This window comes from Callospermophilus lateralis, chromosome 13 (genome assembly GCF_048772815.1).
Source record: "Callospermophilus lateralis isolate mCalLat2 chromosome 13, mCalLat2.hap1, whole genome shotgun sequence".
Classification (NCBI taxonomy): Eukaryota; Metazoa; Chordata; class Mammalia; order Rodentia; family Sciuridae; genus Callospermophilus; species Callospermophilus lateralis.
The window spans coordinates 100,374,343-100,393,401 of NC_135317.1; the positions used below are offsets into that span (position 1 = coordinate 100,374,343).

At 46.7% G+C, this 19,059-nt stretch overlaps 1 protein-coding gene across 2 annotated transcripts in view; it reads left to right on the forward strand.

Annotated features, from left to right (window-relative positions):
• The window catches only part of Astn1 (astrotactin 1), a 279,953-nt gene that overhangs the window by 44,388 nt on the left and 216,506 nt on the right, over positions 1 to 19,059 (forward strand). The window lies entirely within an intron of this gene.

A 19,059-nucleotide genomic window follows, 5' to 3' on the forward strand; every position in this document is an offset into this window, starting at 1 on the left:
GCAGCATCTCCTGAGTGTGTGGAATCATCCAGTCAAGTGGAAGCCCTCTCTTGGGGGCTGGACTTGCTGCCTGGGTTCTCCCACAGTATTCCAGCTGCTAAGGAAAACTAAGGCAAATACCAACTTAGAGAACCTGAGAGACGGAGCCTGTGTGCGTGCGATAGGAAGGGTGAAACTCATTATAGAAGAAAGTGCTGTCTCTTTGCATTGGAAGGCCCTCCTTGTGTCTGGGAGTCATGAATATTGCATCAAAAGAATAAGCTCATTTAAGAGGAGGAAAAAGAAACCCAGCAGCTGAGAGCATTAAATAACTCCTGGGAACTAGCCTTAGGAAGGCTTTTCAATTTGATTGTGGAAGGAAGTTTCTGTCAGGGGTTTGCTTTGGATTTTTAGCTTTGTGGGAAACCAGATCAAGACAACCCCTTTGGGACACCTGAGGTTAGGGGAAAGGCTTTTGTGACAAGGTGGTGGGCAGGTGTCCTCGTAACCAGTGGAGCTTCTCAATGCCTGATTTTCACAGTGTTTTCATCTAAAACTTGCCAGTGACGAAAACGCACCAGGGTAGCTGAGGATTTAAGGTGTCAACGGTACAGCTCAGTATTTCAAAACTGGGGCTCCTCAACTTATGATGGGTTATGTCCTGATGAGTCCATTGTAAGTTGAAAGTCTCATACTTAGAACATGCATCGGGTGCAGACAGCCCACGGAGCATCGTAGTTCAGCCTCACGGCACACGGTACAGCATATCCATCGTTTCCCCCTCGTGATCCTGGGGCTGACTGGGAGCTGGGGTTCACCGCCACTGCCCGGTGTTGCAGGAGAGTTTTAGATGATCTCTAATGAATGCACATTGGTTTTGCACCATTGTAAAGTTAAAGAGAAAAATGAGCTATTGTAAGTTGGGACCATCTGTACTTCCATCAACTATCAAGCAGCCATAGACATACTTTTGGGGGCCTTGTGAGCACAAGATCAGATGCAGGAGCTCCAAGGCTACTCCATTTTCCAGCTCTGAGGCCATGCTGATGCTTCTTTTATTGTGTAGAGTGGGACAAATAAGCCTCAACAAAGAGTTGTGGCTAGGATGAGCAGGGAGCTGGGTCCTGGTTTCCTGGTCGTTCTCAGACTTGACCCTCTGGTGGACCCTGCAGTGAGGCCCCTGTCCTCCACACGAGGCGGGACGGGCACCTGCACCAGCCTCTCCCCAGGTCTGGCCTCTCTCTTGCCCTGCTCTTGTTGGTCTGTGGGGCTGCTTCTGCTTGTTGATGGGCATCCAGAAGAGGCAGGATGCCAACGGACATACTTGGGGCAGCTTTGTGTGACGCTGGGAATGGGGCAAAGAGCAAGGAGGAATGATGTCACAGCAGCGAAAGTCGGGAGAGGAATGGAGAAGGGAGCCTGGAGGCCTTGGGTAGCCCAGAACCAAAGGCACGCTGTTGTCACGCCCACTCCAGGTCCAGGCGTGTGTGGATTCCTGCGAGAAATGGCTCCTGGAGCTGAGCTTATTTCAGCTTTGGAATTGCTGGAAAGGCAGAGAGGCTCGGGAGGAAAGGAGAGGAGGGGAGGGAACCAAGATGCCCTTTACATTTCTACGGCTCCTTTTGAGTTGGGAAAGGCTCTTTAGCCAGAGCCTCCATCCAGAACCTCGTTACCATGGCAACCTGCTCGCAGCCTGCAAGGCTGTGAAGGCCCACTCTGGAGCTCGTGCCGCCGAACCAGGAGACGACGTTACAGGACGCGTTTTGTTTTCAGGATTATTAACATTAAATACATACACACAGAGGCATGTAGCAATCTGGGGATTCTGTAGCAAGGGCTGTTTTCCTTCCTTGACGTTAAACACGAATTCTGTGCATTCATGGAGCACCTCCGAGGCACCCGCGCTGTGGGGGTGGGGGATTCAGGGGTGAGTGAGACAGAGTCCCCGACACTGATGAGGGTACCTTCTAGAGTGGGGCCCGGGGACAACAGTCAAGGAAACAAAGTTACCGTTCCTTGAGATCCTGCCACAGAGCCCGGCTTGCTGTGTGGTTCCCAGCAGAGGAGGGTGTGCCTTTGGCAGGACACTGGGAAGGCTTCCCAGTGACGATGACATTCACGATCTGACAAAAAGGAGAGAGTAGGCGTTTTCCAGGTAGAGAATATATATATAAGGAGAAAGGAAATCTTAAAGGAATAGCATCTACAAAGCAGGAAAGAAGCCCAGTTATAAATTTTGTTTCAGAAGACCTCCATTCATCCAGCAGATTCTGACTTCTCTGCAGCCCGGACCCCAGCAGCCACCCAAGGTTCTGGCTGTAGCCTTGCCACTTTTGATTGATTTTAAGTCCTACAGCATGTCCCATGCTATGGGGCTTTTACTGCTCTACCTATTTAGAGGGCCAAATGCATTTGTAGTATTACGTGGAAATAAAATTCTGGCAAACCCAGTGCTGTGGGGATCTCGAAGGTGGTCAGAGCTGATTTTTAAAGACAGCTTGTAATTAAATATTTAAAAAAGACTTCTGTTTGGGATTGGAATACTTTCCTCCTAGTAATCTGGACGGTTAGATTGGATCTGTGTGTAATTACTTTTTAAAAGAGGGACATACCTGTTCTGAACTACCTAAATGGTCTTTAACTTGCTGCTTTCTTTATGCTAGGAGGGATGTACTAATTTGCATACTGACACCAAGAATATAAAGATAAATTACTTCTTTCAGAGCACTGGAGAGCAAGGCCCACCTCAGAACTGTTCCACAGAGCCCCCTAGGATCGATGCCAGTCATCCCGTGAACACTCTGTGCATATTAATTGGTGATAATTGAAAAATAACACCCCTTTTCCTTAAAGAAGAAAATTGCTGCAACTGCTGGAGCACTTTTATGCAAAGACTATTTCATTGCCTAGGTTCACTAAATAATCAGATTGTCAATATCCCAACAGATATTACTACCAATATATTTAGACCTTTTCATTCATCCAACAGCTATGTTGAAGGCATTGTGGTGGGGATATAAATATTATAAAGAACAATCCTATTTTCAAGACTCTTACAATTTACTGTGTTTGTGGAAGGGAGGGTGGAAATGTATAAATAAATATGATACAAAGCAGAACGAAGCAACTGCTGTATATACACAAATATATACATATATATATATATAACCTAGTGCTGTGCCTCACACGCAACACATTTTGAAAGTGTAAAATGATTGATAGGATAAATAAATGTGTTGTAAACATTCAGAGAAGAAATGATTCATTTTGATGAGTGTCCAGAGATGGCAGGAAAGCACAGCTTTATAGAAGAAGTAACATTTATGTAGAGTTTCAAAGGGCAGTGGATATTTTAGTAGGCAGTGCAGGCTGGAGGAACAGCCCAGGCAAAGGGTAGGAAGTAGGACATCCTAGAGTGTGCCTGGGGGATGGTGAATGGTCCCTTGAGGAATACAGTGGAACACCCCTCTCGATTTTGGAGAATCTCCGCTGTTAGGCTAAGCAATTTGGACTTTATTTGGGGGCTGGAGGGTGAGATGAAGATGTTGGAGGAAGGAGTTGTGATGGTGTCTGTGATGCATATACTCAGCAGAACACACGTTCCACTAGGTGAGACATTTTGTCTGTTTGTTTACTCTCAAAAACCAAGAGTTTACTTACCCCGGTGACTGGCACCCAGTCGCTTTTAATAGATGTCTATCGAATGGGATCCTAACAAGGCTTTGGGAATTTATTTCTGGGGATGATGTGAGCATTAAGAAACAGAAAAGATTTTAGACAGGAGATTCAAGGTGGAAAACTCTCCCTGTAACTCAAGAGATGCCTGAGAGAGAAAGTGGGAGTGACAGAGGAAGAGGAGAAGAACTGTAAATGGGAAGACGGGAAAGTGCTTGAGGACTCTGCCACTGAGCAGCCGAAACCTTCCTCCCCTAAAAGCAAACAACTGCCAGGACTGCCATTAACCAGGGTGCAGAGCTCCCAAGAGGAGTTGCCACTCGGTGGGGGTGGGGGATTCTGGGGAGGGGTGGCACCATTTTGGAATGATTCAACTTGAGAAATTCTTTAGGACACAACTCAGAGGGAAAATCAGGGAGGAGAGCTCCCTCATGTGTCCCACTGGGACATGGGGACTGGAGTCCAAGGTGCAGGAGTTCTTAGGAAGGTGGAGGTGATAATGCAAGTGCAGGAAGTGGGGGTGCTGCATCTCCCGGGGGTGGGGGGATGAGGAGGCAGAGTCACAATGCTGGAGGCTTGCATTTAATGCATAGAAAATGCAAGAGCTTTGAAAATGGTTAAAAAAAAAAAATCAGGACTTAAATTAGTGAAGGTCAAAGAGGTCAAAGGAGGAGTTTCTGATTGAGGATGGGACCAGCAGAACTCAGCAGTTAGAAACCAAGCAGGGTGAAGGCTGGTGACAGCCGTCGGACTGGGCACTGAGAGGTCCTGGGAATTTCAGTGCAATGGAGGGCGACGTAGAAGATCTGACAGGAAGTGACAAATGTTGGCTGAGAAAATAGGGCACAAATGTGGACTGCCTCTTTAAGAAACTTGGCAAAGAAGGAGGAAAAGACAAATTGAAGGTTAGCTGGAGGGAAGTGATAACTGATGAAAGACACTTTATTTTTTATGAAGGGAAGTTTGTTTTTGAGCAAATGGGAAGGAAACAGTTATGTAAAGATTTAATGATAAATTCTGTTGTTTCTGTAATATCAGAAAAAAAGGATTTTGATTCTGAGAAAAGGGGCATTACAAAACACTCACTTTCATCTCTGCATACAATAATACGTCTGGGCACAATTTTAATGCGATAGTGTCAAACGCAATCCATGAAGATGAGTTTACTCTTCCCAATAATTAGCATTCTGGCACTCTCAGATCTGGTGTACGTCACGAAGGCTTCTTTCTATGAATGCTGAAGTCACCGAGGTGGCAGTAGGGCTGTCTGTCCACACCTGTCCCATTTGCCCTGATGATGCCTGTGTAGTCCCACGCGAGGCCACCTCAGAATAGATGCAGCAAGAACACAATAGTTCTACAAGTTGAGCTTCATGAAAATGTCATCAGTCCTAGATGTGGAGACTCTTTAGAAGGCAATGGGTTCGTTCGCCTTGTCTTCTAGAAGGTTCTCATGAAAATCCATCATCTATAGATGTTAAGCATATTCAAAAACATGAAACATTTCAACTAAATAAAAAAATTCAAGGGAAGTCCAGAATGCAATCTCTGTGTGGTACGATACAAGTCTGTAAAATTAAAGGTTGCTCATTGTAGATATATTAGTGTAAAAAAGGACCAGAAAGAACATTATATCCCAGGACTGTTAGCAGTAGTTATCTTTGGTGATGGGATTATGAGAGATTATTATTTTCCTCTTTATGCTTTTATGTACTTGCCAAGTTTTATATAATGAGTATACATTACTTTCATAATCATGAAAATTATTTAAAAGCTGAACTGAAAACCCATAAAAGTGTAATTGCTTATGTATTCTCTCATATCTGTCTTTCTGTGTAGTTTTCACTGTGAATAGGGTTTGGGGAGACTAATTTTATAACCCCTGGGGGTGTGTTTCCAGCCAGGCTCAGTATAGATTGGAACTGGCTCTGTGTAGACTCTCCTCTGGAGCAGATCAGAGCCCTCCTTCTACCGGGCACATCCTGGGGAGCAGCAGGTGATGATTCTGCTCTGGCCCCCTGGATGGGGAGGGGCCACCTTGACGATTGTTCTCTTTCCTCTTCCTCCTCCTCCTCTTCCTTCCTCCTCCTCCTCTTCCTTCCTCCTCCTCCTCTTCCTCTCTTCCTCCCTATTCTCACTCTTTCTCATCCCCACTCCTCTCCTCCTCCTCCTCCTCCTCCTCCTCCTCCTCCTCCTCCTCCTCCAGCTGGCACTGCTTCTATTTGCCTTTGAATCACACACATTGGGGGATGAAGACCCGGTTCAGGAAAAATGTAAGGGTGTCATTGATAAAAACACATCAGGAACCTGAAGGAAAGCAAAGTGAGCGTTTTGATGGTGACCCCCCCAAAATCAAAACACTGATTTAAAAAGCTATGCTCGTGGTGGTGACACTGTTGTGGATACATGGGCCTGTGTATGTGATGAAACCCCATATTGCTACACACACACACACACACACACACACACACACACACACAGATGAGCATAAGGGGAACAGTGGAATTCTAACTAAGATGGGTGGATTCCATCACTGTCTCTATCCTACTTGCAATGTTGAACTGCAGTTCCCTATGATGTAATTATTGGAGGAATCTTTGTAAAGGATACATGATATATCTTTGTATTACTTCTTATCACTGCATAGGAGTCCGTAATTAGCTCAAAAAATTTAATTAAAAAATAAAAACCCATGTGTAAGCCATTCATGTCATGTAAGGGCCATTGGCCATGTGGCTTAAGATTCTGTTCTGATAGCAAAATGAAAGATTTTTAAATAAATAGCTATTAAAAATTATTATAAATTGGGCACTATGGTAACGAGGCACTCGACAAGCATTATTCTCTTTTAATCAGTTCCTTGGTCTTCTGATAGGTATTATTATCATCGTCATTTGACAGATAAGATAGTGGAGGCTCACAAAAGCTCAGGGATTGCCCACGTCCACCCCTCTAGGAGCTGCAAGGCCAGGCAGCCGCCCAGGCCCACTGACTCCGGAGCACATGCCCGTCGTCCCTGGGCCGCGCTCCCGTGTTCCGCTCCTGATGCTCTTCTTGCAAGATATGGAGCTCAGGTGGCAGAGGTGTCTTCGCTCCTTCCCGCCATCATTTCTCTACAAGGCTCCCCTGAGGCTTGTTCCCCTCTGAGTTAATCTAAATACCACAATTATTTATATGACCGATTTTACTTCCTCTAGTCAATCATGTTCACGACCTGCCGTGTCTTTTTAAATGGAGCTCCTTCTCTTAGGTTTCTGTGGGCCACTCCTTACCTACTAATAATTTATTGAGATTAGGTGGGGTGGTCTGTTTGTGCAGGACCAGAGGTTCCACAGCAGATGAACATTGTGGCCAGTCTGGGAGAGAAAGGTGCAGGGGGCCCGAGGCCTGGTCCCCTGGGCAGAACCCAACATCTGGAGCTGGGTGACAGTTGAGTGAGTGCATTGTAGGTGAAAGCAAAGAGAGGTTGAAACCAGGTGCATGTGATGATAAAAACCTGCTGAACAGCCAAGGCCAGAATAGGGCTGGCTCAGACACCGCCTCATGCACAGGAAACAGCAGCAGAGGGAAGGAGGAGGACAAGTCCAAGACCAAGGGGCGGTGGTCCTGAGGACGCTGTCTCCATGCAGTTCCCTTTGTGATGGACTTCCCATGAGAAGCAACCAGGGCCAGGACACGCACAGCAACACGCAGTACTCTGCTGCCCCTTACCCCAACCCCCGCAGTTGCCAGCAGAATTCAACCACTGAACCTTGAATGTCTCAATGTCATGGTGACCTTGTTGGGGGATAATGGGCTCTTTTCTGCTATGTGGGAGCTGGAAACAGCCTTAGATGCTGATGGCCTGGTTGAGTCACTGCCTCCCGTGGTGAGTGGACTGCCCCCTGTCACACGGCCTGAGATGCAGAGAGGCAGTTTCCCAGATCCTCGGAAAGGAAAGACGCGCTGAGCAGGTGCAGAGGAGGCTGGAGAGTCAGGAGGGCCCCTGACCTCGTGCAGGGCGGCTCTGTGTTTGCTTACCTGTCTTCTCATGGAGTACTTTGTTCAGGGTTAGAAAAGAATCGGCCGGCTAGTTAAAGTTAGCTCTGCAAAGATTGCCTTCCAGGGAAAATGAAAGAGAACCTTCACAACCAGTCTCAGGGGAGAGAGGTCATTGCAGAGGGAGGAGCAGGAGATGATGTGGGGGAAAAAAATTAATGAGAAGAGCACTGGGCATGATAACAGACGGACTCAAAAAAGGGAAAAGAGAAAAGGATTCTGGGCTGCCCCGGGACTGTCTAAGCTGCGTGAAATGTACAGATAAAAGGCAGCTCAGCCGTCTTATTAGAGTTGGGGGACGTCTGCTCGGCATGCTTTTCTTCTCCTCCTCCCTTCCTAGGCTAAAGATCTCAAACCCCAGGGCATCTGGGATGTGAGGGGAAGAAAAAAGGGATGCCTATTTTGGGGGAGCAAAATCCACTCATTGTGGCAATATTGAGCCAGCCCAGGAAGCTTTATTTGAAGCTTTTTCCCCCATCAGACCTCATTACCTGCATCTGCCTTTGAGTCCTGCCTGAAGTCTGGTGTCGCCCAGTGGTACCCACCCCTGCTCAGCATGGGCCCAACTCAGTGTCCTCCGGGAGCTCCTCCCTGGTGGATATCCTGATCTCAGTCAAGTGCTCAGAGGCGGCATGACAGGTGGGAGAGGGCAGTCCTGAAAACAGATGGCTGGAGTCCTGTCACGTGTTCCCCCACTCTTCAACGTGAAGGATTCTCTACACAAAAGCCACTGTCAGCCGCAAAAACATGGTAATAAGTATTTTTTTTTTCCTGCTGAAATAAAGCAATTACTGCAGACTATGCAAACACCTAAGTGACCCCGATGGTAACCAGAGCAATTTGCTGTGAAGTTAGTTTCCACTGAAATAGCAAAACATTCCATGAAGCCAGCCTTGAAGCTGGATGCAGACAGGGAGAAGGGTCACTTGCCATTCAGCTCTGAGAAGGAGCCAAAGAGGGAGCTGGGGGAAGACCAGTGAAATGCAAAGCAGAGCCCTGGAACATGGCAAAACTGCTGCAAGACAGCTTTGCACCAAACCCCTTCCAAGTTGCCCGCCCCCTGCCCCCCTCCCTGTTGACTGCTGCTGACCCCTGCTGATGTGCGGCAGGATGGAATCAGTCCTTCTAAGATCATAGCAGACAAATCCGATTTCTACCTTACAAAAGGGGGCGGCTTATTCTTGTAGCTTATTCTTCTAGTGCCCAGAAGAATTGTCCAAATGTTTGCAAAATCCAGGTGAGAGCTTCCGGTGGTATATAGATGGCACCCCTAAACTGCCAGACCCAACTTTTATGTGTCCACTCTCTATACCATAGCAGCTACATGACAGAAGACAATGTCCTGTGAATTAGAGGAAAAATCAAATATTATTCCAATGAAGCCACCGAGCTGGAGTGCCATGTCTGGCACACCTTTGCAGGGTGTGGCTTGCCAATACTCCCATCCTTTCTACTTTTAAGAGTGGTCTGTAGACCAGCAGCATCAGCATCACCTGGGAGCTGGTTAGAAATACAGACGCTAAGGCCCACCCCAGACCTGGTGAGTCAGACCTTCACCATACCAGGTCCCCAATGATCCACGTGCACATTAAAGACTTCGAAGCTCTTCCTGGGGGACGCGGGGTTTGCTCCCCTCCTTTGGCTTACAGTGGAGCCAACCCTGTCTTAGGAATTAGCCTCTGATTCAGACCTTGGCTCCATGACTTAGAAACAGCTTCTTTGAGTCTGTTTCTCCATTGTAACATCATAACTGCAGGGTGGTTGAACGTTGGAATAAGATACCCTACCCCCTGTCCCCAGTAGGGCAGGTGAAAGAAGCCCGTGTTTTCGAGTCCTGGGAGCCACACACAGCATTCCACTTTGCTGCATCCACCTCCCCCCTCTTAAACTCAGCCGGCCTTTCCCCTGCAGGTTTTCTTTCTTTCTTTCTTTCTTTTTTTTTTTGAATCATGTCTACTTCATAATTAAAGGCAAGATGCTGGCTTATTTCTTGGTTGGCTGAGCCTGTATTAGAGGTAACCTGGAATCAGACCTTTCATGTTTCTTTTCTCTCAACTGGACTGAGAATCAACTGCCTGGGCTGTGAGCATAAACAATCCTGGATCCAGACTCTGGCTCTGCCATTTGCTAATGTGTGGCCTGGGGGGAATTGTCTCTCTCTCTGAACCTTTGTTTCCTTGTCTAGAAAATGGAGCTGATAAACCCCTATCTCACAGGGTTGTTGTGAAGATTACATGAAAAGTTGTATCCAGCTGGAAGGGCAGAACCCTGCATTTAGTAGGTGCTAGGTACTACTTTTCCCCACTCCCTTTTAAAATTGTTTTTGGTACCTTGGATTGAACTCAAGTGCACTCAACCACTGAGCAACACCCCCAGCCCCATTTTGTATTTTATTTAGAGACAGGGTCCCACTAGTTGCTTTGCGCCTCACTTTTGCTGAGGCTGGCTTTGAACTCGCGATCCTCCTGCCTCAACCTCCCGAGCTGGTGGGATCACAGGTGTGCACCACTGTGCCTGGCTTCCCTTCCCTTTTTGTATCTAGAAATAACTAAGCATCTGGGGGTCATTCAACTAATACATGTTCTAGAACATAACTAAACAGGTGTGTATGTTAGGGACAAATGCGTCACCTTCACTCTTCTCTTCCTCAATGGCCACTTCAGAATCAGAGCTAATGTTATGTTAGACACTCCAGCCAAAATGGCACAATGACATATAGGTCTTACGGCTCGTTTTAATAAATTAGCTTTGAAATGTTACCTATTTTTACACTTAGGAACTCATTCTAACTCAGCCCTCCTTTGATCTTTACAACTTATTTTAAAGGTCTCTTTGTAGGTTATCTTTCCTCTCTAGGTCTTGCTATGGCCTTTGGCCAAAAGCAATAAAATTCTGACCCAGTAAAATTTCTGTTAAATGTTTTATTTTTCACATGTCATGTAGAGTTCCAATTTACCCATCTACCCTGAGTTCTCGAAAGACTACACTTTAAGAGAAAGAACCAAGTATGGGTGTACTTTACCAGTGGATAAATAAGTTAGGGAAAGAATGCAGACAGAGCACATGGCAAGTGACTGTTATTAAGCAGTGCAAGAGGAAAATATTCTGAGGTGTAATTAAAGATGAAAGATGCCTCGGTTGAGATTTTCAAAGAGTGGACAAGCCAGTCAGCTTGAGGAACAGGCTGCCCTGTGTGTTCCAGGAGGGTGGAAATCTGAAGGATGAAAGCCCTTGTCCCAAGCAGAGAAGCAGTCGGAGAGCCTCGCAGGCAGCGGTGAAAGGAGGGGCTGGGAGATCTTCCAGACTGGCCTCTCCATCTCCAGGCACGCTCCCCGCGCCAGACAGACGAGAACCTATTTTTGTATTTAAACAATGTTAGAGGAGGATGTTCTATGGTCTCTTGATTCCAATCAGCATTCCAGTTTTTAACAATTTCCAGTCACAGAGAGCTTGTTCTGAAATCGAGCCCAAGCCCCGTGCTTCTTGTTCAGCACTTAATGTTATAGATAGTCTACTGCCAAGAGCTGGAATGTAAAAAAGCCATGCTAGGGTGTTCGGCGGTGTTTAGGCCTGCCTCTCCAGATAGAGTGTGTGTGCGTGTGTCTGTGTGTGTGTGTCTGTGTGTGTGTCTGTGCGTGTGGGTGTGCACACACATGCATGTAGAAGTTTGATTTCTCTCCTTTCAAGCTACTTTGGAAATTTCATCAGGTGTGTCTTAAACACCTTCTAACAATTTGTCACAAATGTAACATGAGTGATTTTATGAACACCTTTCCAAAAAGCAATTATGTCCCAGCGCTATTCCATGGGCAAACGAGTTTCCTAGGTTTGCTGTCTGTTTCCTATAAGCTTTAGGTAGATTCTTTTAAGTTTGGCATGCCACATTTGAAAAACTGGTATCCATAACTTAAGGAATTTGGATCATTCTTCATCTTAGTTTACCAAATTGATGAGGCCTGACACCTGGTGTGTATATAAATCACTTTATTTCTGTGTATTTTCCAGGTGTTTTTTTGCAACAACTCCACACTCCGTTGAACTTATTTCTGTTTTTCTGCTTGTTGTTCTGACGCCTTTTCCAGCTTATTTTCTTCAACCAAACCATAAAATTGGAGTTCTCCAGGACTTGGCCCAAGACCCCCTGCTTTTTATTCTGCCTGGTTTCTCTAGTTGATCTTATTCACTCTCTTGGTTTCTGTTGCCATCTAAGTCCCCAGCACTTCTGAATCTATACCCACATCTATATGTTTTCTAAGCTTGGGAATCTTATATGTGTTTATTTATGAACCAAATATGAGCATTTATATATGTATGAGTCAGTTTCATTTACTGCAGCAAAATACCTGATGCAACTAACTCATAAAACAAAAGGCTTATTTAATTCATAGTGTTGGTGGTTCAAGGGCATGGAGCCCATTTTGGCTGAGTTCTGGTAAGGACAGCAGCTGGTAGCACATCACAACAGTGGCATGTCCAGGGGTGAGCATTCACATCTCCAGCTGAAAGAGGGTAGAGAGGACCTGCCAGGTTCCCAAATCCCCTTTGGAGGCATACCCCCAGTGACCTAAGGACCGCCCATAAATTCCACCTCCCATAGGTTCCTCCACCTCTCAATATCATCACCCCAGGAACAAGCCTTTATACAGGGACCTTGAAGGGACACTCAGGTTATTCTCAAACCATAGCAATATATGTCACAGGTACAGAAACTTGACATATCCTAAGCTGAATTTGCCCTTTCTCCTTTTCCTTCCAAACATTTTCCTTCTGTTTTTCCTTCCTCAATTAAATGACCTCATTCATTATTCACAGTTGCCAAGAGTGGAAGAACCCCAAGTGCCATCTTCAGATGTATGAACCAATGAAATAAAGTTTATGGGTATGATGGAATTTTACCCATATATTCAGCCTTCAAAAAGAAGGAGCTGACACACTACAACATGGATGAATCTTGAAGGAAGACGTATAAGTGTTTGCATGTGTACCCTGTTTAAAGGAAATCTCTTGGGCCCTTGGGAGCAAGAGAGGGCCAAGTGAGTTGAATAAGGAAGACATTTTTATTTGTTAGGGGTCAAGCCAGGCTTTGCCAAGAAGGTGGGACTTTCTAAGGACTTGGAATGCTGGGTAACATGGAATCAGCCAAGATGTTGTTGCAGTAGGTTGCAGGTGGAGGGACCCAACGAGGAATGCTTATTAGGTCTGGTGGGAATGGGCTCGATACCTCAGTGCAGTGATGATGGGCAGTTGTAGGGACACGCTGCCTGGGCAGTCTGGCCATGCTGGTCTCTTGTGGAAGTGGGTCCTCTGGAGTGGCATAAGCCACACTGGCTGCTTTGTAGGTAAGTTTGTTGGGTGTACACATTAGACATTCTGTGATGTGAGGGAGTTGAAAAGAAATTCAATCTGATGGAATTCTGGACATTTCTGGAAACCAGGAGTCGAGGAGAGGCAGGACGGCAGAAGCTAGTGTTGGTGAAAGGGTGGGTCTTACAGGGAAGCCAACTCAGCCCCTGAGGGAGGGGGAGGGGGCATTTCCAGGACCGTCCTACCTTCCAAGGCCGTCTTGTGCTACAAGCCACAGGAGGAACCGCAAATAGCACACACTGGATAAATGGAGAGTCTGGATTGAAATGCAGTGGAATCCCCTTTTTTAGAATTAGGATTAGGGTTAGGACTTTGTAACTTATGAAAGAGGTGCTTACATTCAAACATATTCAGATCACATGGGGTGGTGGGGAGAGGCACATCAGCCCTTGGTCAGATTGCTTGTAACTGGATCTTTCTGGGTCATTCTTTTACATCCTCTCCCCAACAACAGGGGGTTGCTTTGCTTTCTCCTTTCTTTCTCGGAGTGAAGAGTTTTGTCAAATCCATCTGTCTGAGTCCCAAAGGAAAACAAGTCATATTGATATGCTTGAGTTCGGGACCCCCAAAAGACCACCAGAGACCAAGATTGATGTAAGCAGCAAAGAGGTGTTTATTGCGAGCTAGCTCCATCCTCCGCGCACACACAGCAACTGGTGATGCTGAGAGGCCCTGAGCCCAGGGTTTGCAGCAGTTTTATACACTCTTTGGAGAAGGCAGGGACCCCCACATACATCATACCATCTCTTAGCAAATCATCACATACCGCGGGAAAATCATAAAACAACTCTAAAACATGATTAGCACATTCACTGGTGGGAACAAGTTGGGTAGGGGTGATTGGCTAGTAAAAGAGGGGGATTCATTTGAACTGACTGGTTTAGGCCACTATGGGTGTACGTGCTGAACTACATGGTTTCCCAACATGTTATCAACCACCATAAACTATTGGGGGGTCATCTGGCATCCAGGTATTTCCCTGTCTTTTGCTGATTGGAGGTTGCTGGGGGGTTGCTATGGGTCCCCACCTAGCCTGACTGAGTCAGGGACACCTGGTGTTGCATATCTCTCCTGTTAAACAACTCAGCAGGGTGGGTATGTGCCTAGGAGTGCTCTGTGGGTCTTTCCAAGGACAAGGATCATGCCCCTTTCTTGGCCAGGCTTAGCTCTGAGGTAGAGGCTGGTTTCTCATTATACTCCAATTGGGTATTTTAGACAGTGTTTATTGAGGGATTATTAGAAAGGCCCAGGAAGGGAGTGCAGTGTGCAGGGGCTGAGAACAGAAGATGCTGTGTCCAGCCTTAGGCCTGAGGGTGGAACAAGGGGGCAGTTACTGGAACCAGGGATGGAGAGGGTTGCTTGGAGAGAGTCACGCCCTCCACTGAGGAACCCAGCCCACAGAAGGCCATCTCTCCTGGAACCCATCAGAGGTGCGATGGCAGAGTCACGCAGGTTCTGTGCCAGTCAGCCTCCCGGGACACGGAGCAAAAGAACAGTGCATGACAGAACTGGGTTTCCACGCAGGGCTCTTGCCAACCACAATGTGGAGTCACCACTTTGACCTTCCGCTGGTCCTAACGTGAGCCTGAACCCTCTGTCGGAACCTGTCAGCCCACACTGCACTCAGGAACAACCCGTCTCCTGCTGATTTGGATTCGGTCCTTCTGGGCAGACTCTTCAGCACACTCCCAAGTGATGCTCCTGTGACTGGTCAGGGAAGGAATTTCAAGAACAAGTCCCTGAACCACTTGAAAATGGTCATTAGGTAAAGCGCCAGCTGCCCAACTCCAGCAGGTGAGGTAGTGGGAGGGTCCCCTTTCTGCCGCATGGCCTGCCACTGCTACTTAGTGAATCTTGGCTCTGCCGTTTCCCAGGGTTCAGGGATATCACGCACTTCTTCAAGCCTTGAAACTCTGTCTTCTACATGTGATTTCATGCGCTTCCTCCCTGGACTTGTGAAGGAACAGTGATCGCAAGTGACCACGAGCAAACGATTGTCTTCTGGGGACAGTGTCTTGTGATCCCCACCTTCTGCCTCCGTGTGGCTGTTGGGGGTCTGAACATCATTTAGCTCGATGCTCACCTGGGCCAAACACGCTGCTGAAGTCTGGGCCATTGGCTGAGTGAGCTGCAGGCCAGGATGTTCCTGGGCTTTGTGTTCACGGCTGAGGTGGCCCTGGGGCCAGTGCAGTTGAGAATATCGGAAGTTAAGGAACAGAGGAGGACTATCACAAATGGATCTGTGTCACGGTCCACCAGGAAGAGCAACAACATCTAAGGAAATAGCTATTTTAACCTAAATAATATAAAAATCCTATTTATGGAGTGCTTACAATATGGCCAGTTCTCCACACAGATTCATTTCAGATCATCGCACCTTCTGTGAAGAATAGCATAATGATGAAGAATGCTGACTCGAAATGAGATCGCCTGGTTCAGATCCGGCGTGCACCAGTTCTGGAAAATGTGGCCTTGGGAGCACTTCCCCTCTCGAATTCTTCATACAGTCAGATGGACAAGAACAGCCCACGAGGGCTGTCTCAGCAAATAAAGGGGTTGCTAAGTGAGAATCCTGAGAACAAGGCCAGAAATGCCCCTTCTTCAATCACTGCCAATGGTAATTATTATTATCATCGAATCAAGGTCTATTTCCTGCATAAATATGAGATTTCATTTTTTCCCCCAAGAGCGTTGTTCTCCCAGTGCAGTGAAAATGTGTTAGACCAGGGGATGGCCAGGTGCCTGTGCTGGGTGAGTGTGTCCCCAACAGTGTGGAAACACACCCAGGATCTTTTCCCTTGTGTCCCCAGAGGCTGAACATCTGGCTGGAAAGGTGTAGGGAGGGAGATCTGGGGGGGGTACAGGCAGGGTGCTCAGGGTGGGACGGCCACGCTTCCCGTGGCACCTCAAGGCGCTAGCTTTTGGCACCGTTCTCCTTGGAGACATGAAAAGGGACTAAACCCTCTTACAGAACCATTTGCCCTTGAGTCTGGAAGGTATTCCGGGTGAGTTCTTTGAGACTCCAAGGTAATTATTACCGAGGATCCCGGGTTACGTCAAGTGTGGCCTAAATCCCGTGCAAGCATATTATTTAATCCTCTCCCACTCTTTTGTGGTAGCCCCGTGTTGTCACATAATCCCCCATCAGTGAGGAAAGGACGGGCCTAGCATTCCTAAGCGACTCGCTGTTCAAGGGCAAAACAGTGAATGGGAGAGAGAAGTCTTGCTGGGTCCCCGGCCGTGAGTCTCCATTTTGTCTGTTAGCTCACAGAGCCAGGCTAAGTAGCGGAGGAGGGATGCCATTAGTGAAAAAGGAAACTCATTTCAGAATGATACTCGACGAGAGGTTGTGGTGATGGAGAAGGGATAAAGATAATGCCCAGAGGAATAAGATTTCACGGTCGCAAAGCTGGGGAAGGCGCGGGCGTCGTCTCATCTAAATCTCTTCATCCCGCAAATGGCAGAGGAAGGGGTCCGGACCTCAAGGTCACCTGCAGCTAGTTTCAGAGCTGAGACCAGAACCTGTTTTGGGACTCACATTTGTTCTCCTCCATGACTTGCCCCACAGAGTACAGTTGCTTCAGTTGGGAATGAAAGGCCATGAGAATAAACGTCCTGCAGTCTCCCAGCAGGAAAGGGTTAAACTGGGAAGATCATACTTCTTGATTATTGAAATCACTTATCGACCCTGAGACGCTCCTTGCACATATGTGGAGAATATTAATAGATAACATATATTACTGAATCTCCTCCCCTTCGACTTCTGCGTCACAACATAAACACGGGTGGTCCAATAAAACATGGCTTTGTCTTCATAGCATGATGAATAAATTATTAAGAGCTTTAATTTTTTTCTATAGTAATTTTACTAGTTTAAAAATACCAAGCCTTCCATGGGACTATAATTAATAGTAAAGGGATATGTAGCAGTTTTTTCTTTTTTTAACTGTAATCCTCAAGAGATTAATAAAGAATGGTCAAAACTCAGACTAAAGAATCTGTTCTGTTTACTAAGAGGCGCCTGTTGGCTGAGGAAGGCTTTCCAGGGGCCATAACCACTGGGGTTGCTTACATATTTCTCCGGCTGTGGCTGAAGCCCAGAGAACTTGCCCAGCATGGCTGCCATCGCATGCTTGTTAGGATGTTAATGGATGATGCCGGAGCCAGGGGAGGGCCTCCTTTTTCTGCATCAGCCTGCCTAGCACCAGCCTGGTCTATAGCAGGACCTCTGCAGACGGCAACATGTGCCCTCTACCTCCAAATCAGCACCCCACCATGGCTGGGATTTCTCACTGAACTGGCTTTGGGATCTGCTGAGAGCTAGTGCACATTGTCCGTAACTGACGAGAGACAACAGGACCCAGTTTAGTGAGCAAGGACTCTTGTGCCCGCCAGACCTGTATTTTAGTGATTTTCTTACTGTCTTCGGCAAGTTACCTTTTCTCTCATTTCTTTAAAAATGATAATGTCCACTTTTCAGGGGCTGGTTGGAGGACGGTGATGATGGTGTAAAACAATCCAACTCCAGGCCTCGTAGATTCTTGTCACACACTCTGCTGGATGTCACGTGGACATCACATGGAGACTGGTCTTGTGCCAGCTATTAGGTTTCATCTGTCTGTCGTCTCTCTCTATTGACATACTCACTGAATGTCTGCTGCCCTGTCTTCATAGCTCAGTGTTTCCTCTTCTCCATTCTCATGTCAAATCTAGTGTTAGGTCAGGGCATCCGTGGATGCTGTCTCCCGCCCGGTAAGGCTTCAGTGAATTCTTCCAGTGGCCCCGTCTGCTAACCCTTCTAGAGTCCAAAGGACTATTGTCCATCCTGTAACTCTTTATGCAAGAGTGAGGCTGCCTGCAGATCTTCTCCAGCCTGGCAAACTTCATTCGTTAAGGTTTTTATTCTGGATTTTAGATCCATTCAGTCCCCAAATATAACTCCACATCATCTGTTTGCCTTTGCATTTCATTATGAGTCAGGAAGTTGTTCCCAAACCTTCTCTGTTGGGAGCTGTGAACACGTGAGGTCTGTAGGAGCCCAACACCAGGGTGCATTGCTCACGGCTTCCTGCGCCGGTGGTCACGAAGGTCTCAGTACAGTGCTTTTCACTGTCAGAGCTTTCTGATGACATTAGCTGAATGTTCTAGCACATCCTGAGGACAGGTAGGTATTATCATACTTCTGCAGTGTGGAGAAACTGAGGTATGGAAGGTCAAATGTTTATTCCAGGTCATAGCAGAAAGAGAATATCTTTTGGGAGAGGTCTGCTTCTAGTCTGGGTCCTGGTAACTCAAAGCAGCATACATGGATTGTGGTTTCTTTGACATCTTTTTTTTTTTTTTTTTTTCCCCTCTTTGGATATTCTGTAGTGTTGAGACTATTCTTTGTTCTAAGGGAAATGAGACACATTGAAGGTTGACGCCTACCTTCTGTGGCCTGCTTTGGGAAGGTCTCTCACAGACCACCCTTGGATGCCGTCATTTATAAAAGACTGTTGAGCTGGGCACAGTGGTGCCTGTAATCTCAGCAGCTGGGGAAGCTGAGGCAGCCGGACTGCAAGTTTGAAACCAGCCTCAGCAACTTAGGCTCTAAGGAAATCAGGGAGACCCTGTCTCTAAAAAAAAAGGACTCGTTAGACTGGATGGAGAAAGCCATCTCACCAATGATAGCAATTGTATTCCTTTTATTATTGAACTGTATCCCTTCACTCCCCAGTTAATATTAAAGACTTTTTCTTCTTATAGGCAAGAGGCTGTTGGTGTTTTTATTACCTTTGGAATACTCTGTGGTGTTAGGGAAGAGATGCCGTGGAGAGGAACCCCTTCTGGAGAATGCAGACGTTTGTCAAAGGCCCCTGATCTTAGTGGAAGACTCTTGGCAGCATCAAACGAGCCTAATGACTTAGGTGGTCCTGAATTTGAGTCTTCCTTTCCTCATTTTCAGAAGTGTGACTTGTGTAGGTTTCATCTTGTCTCAGAGTGTGTATCCTGTCCTGTAAAATG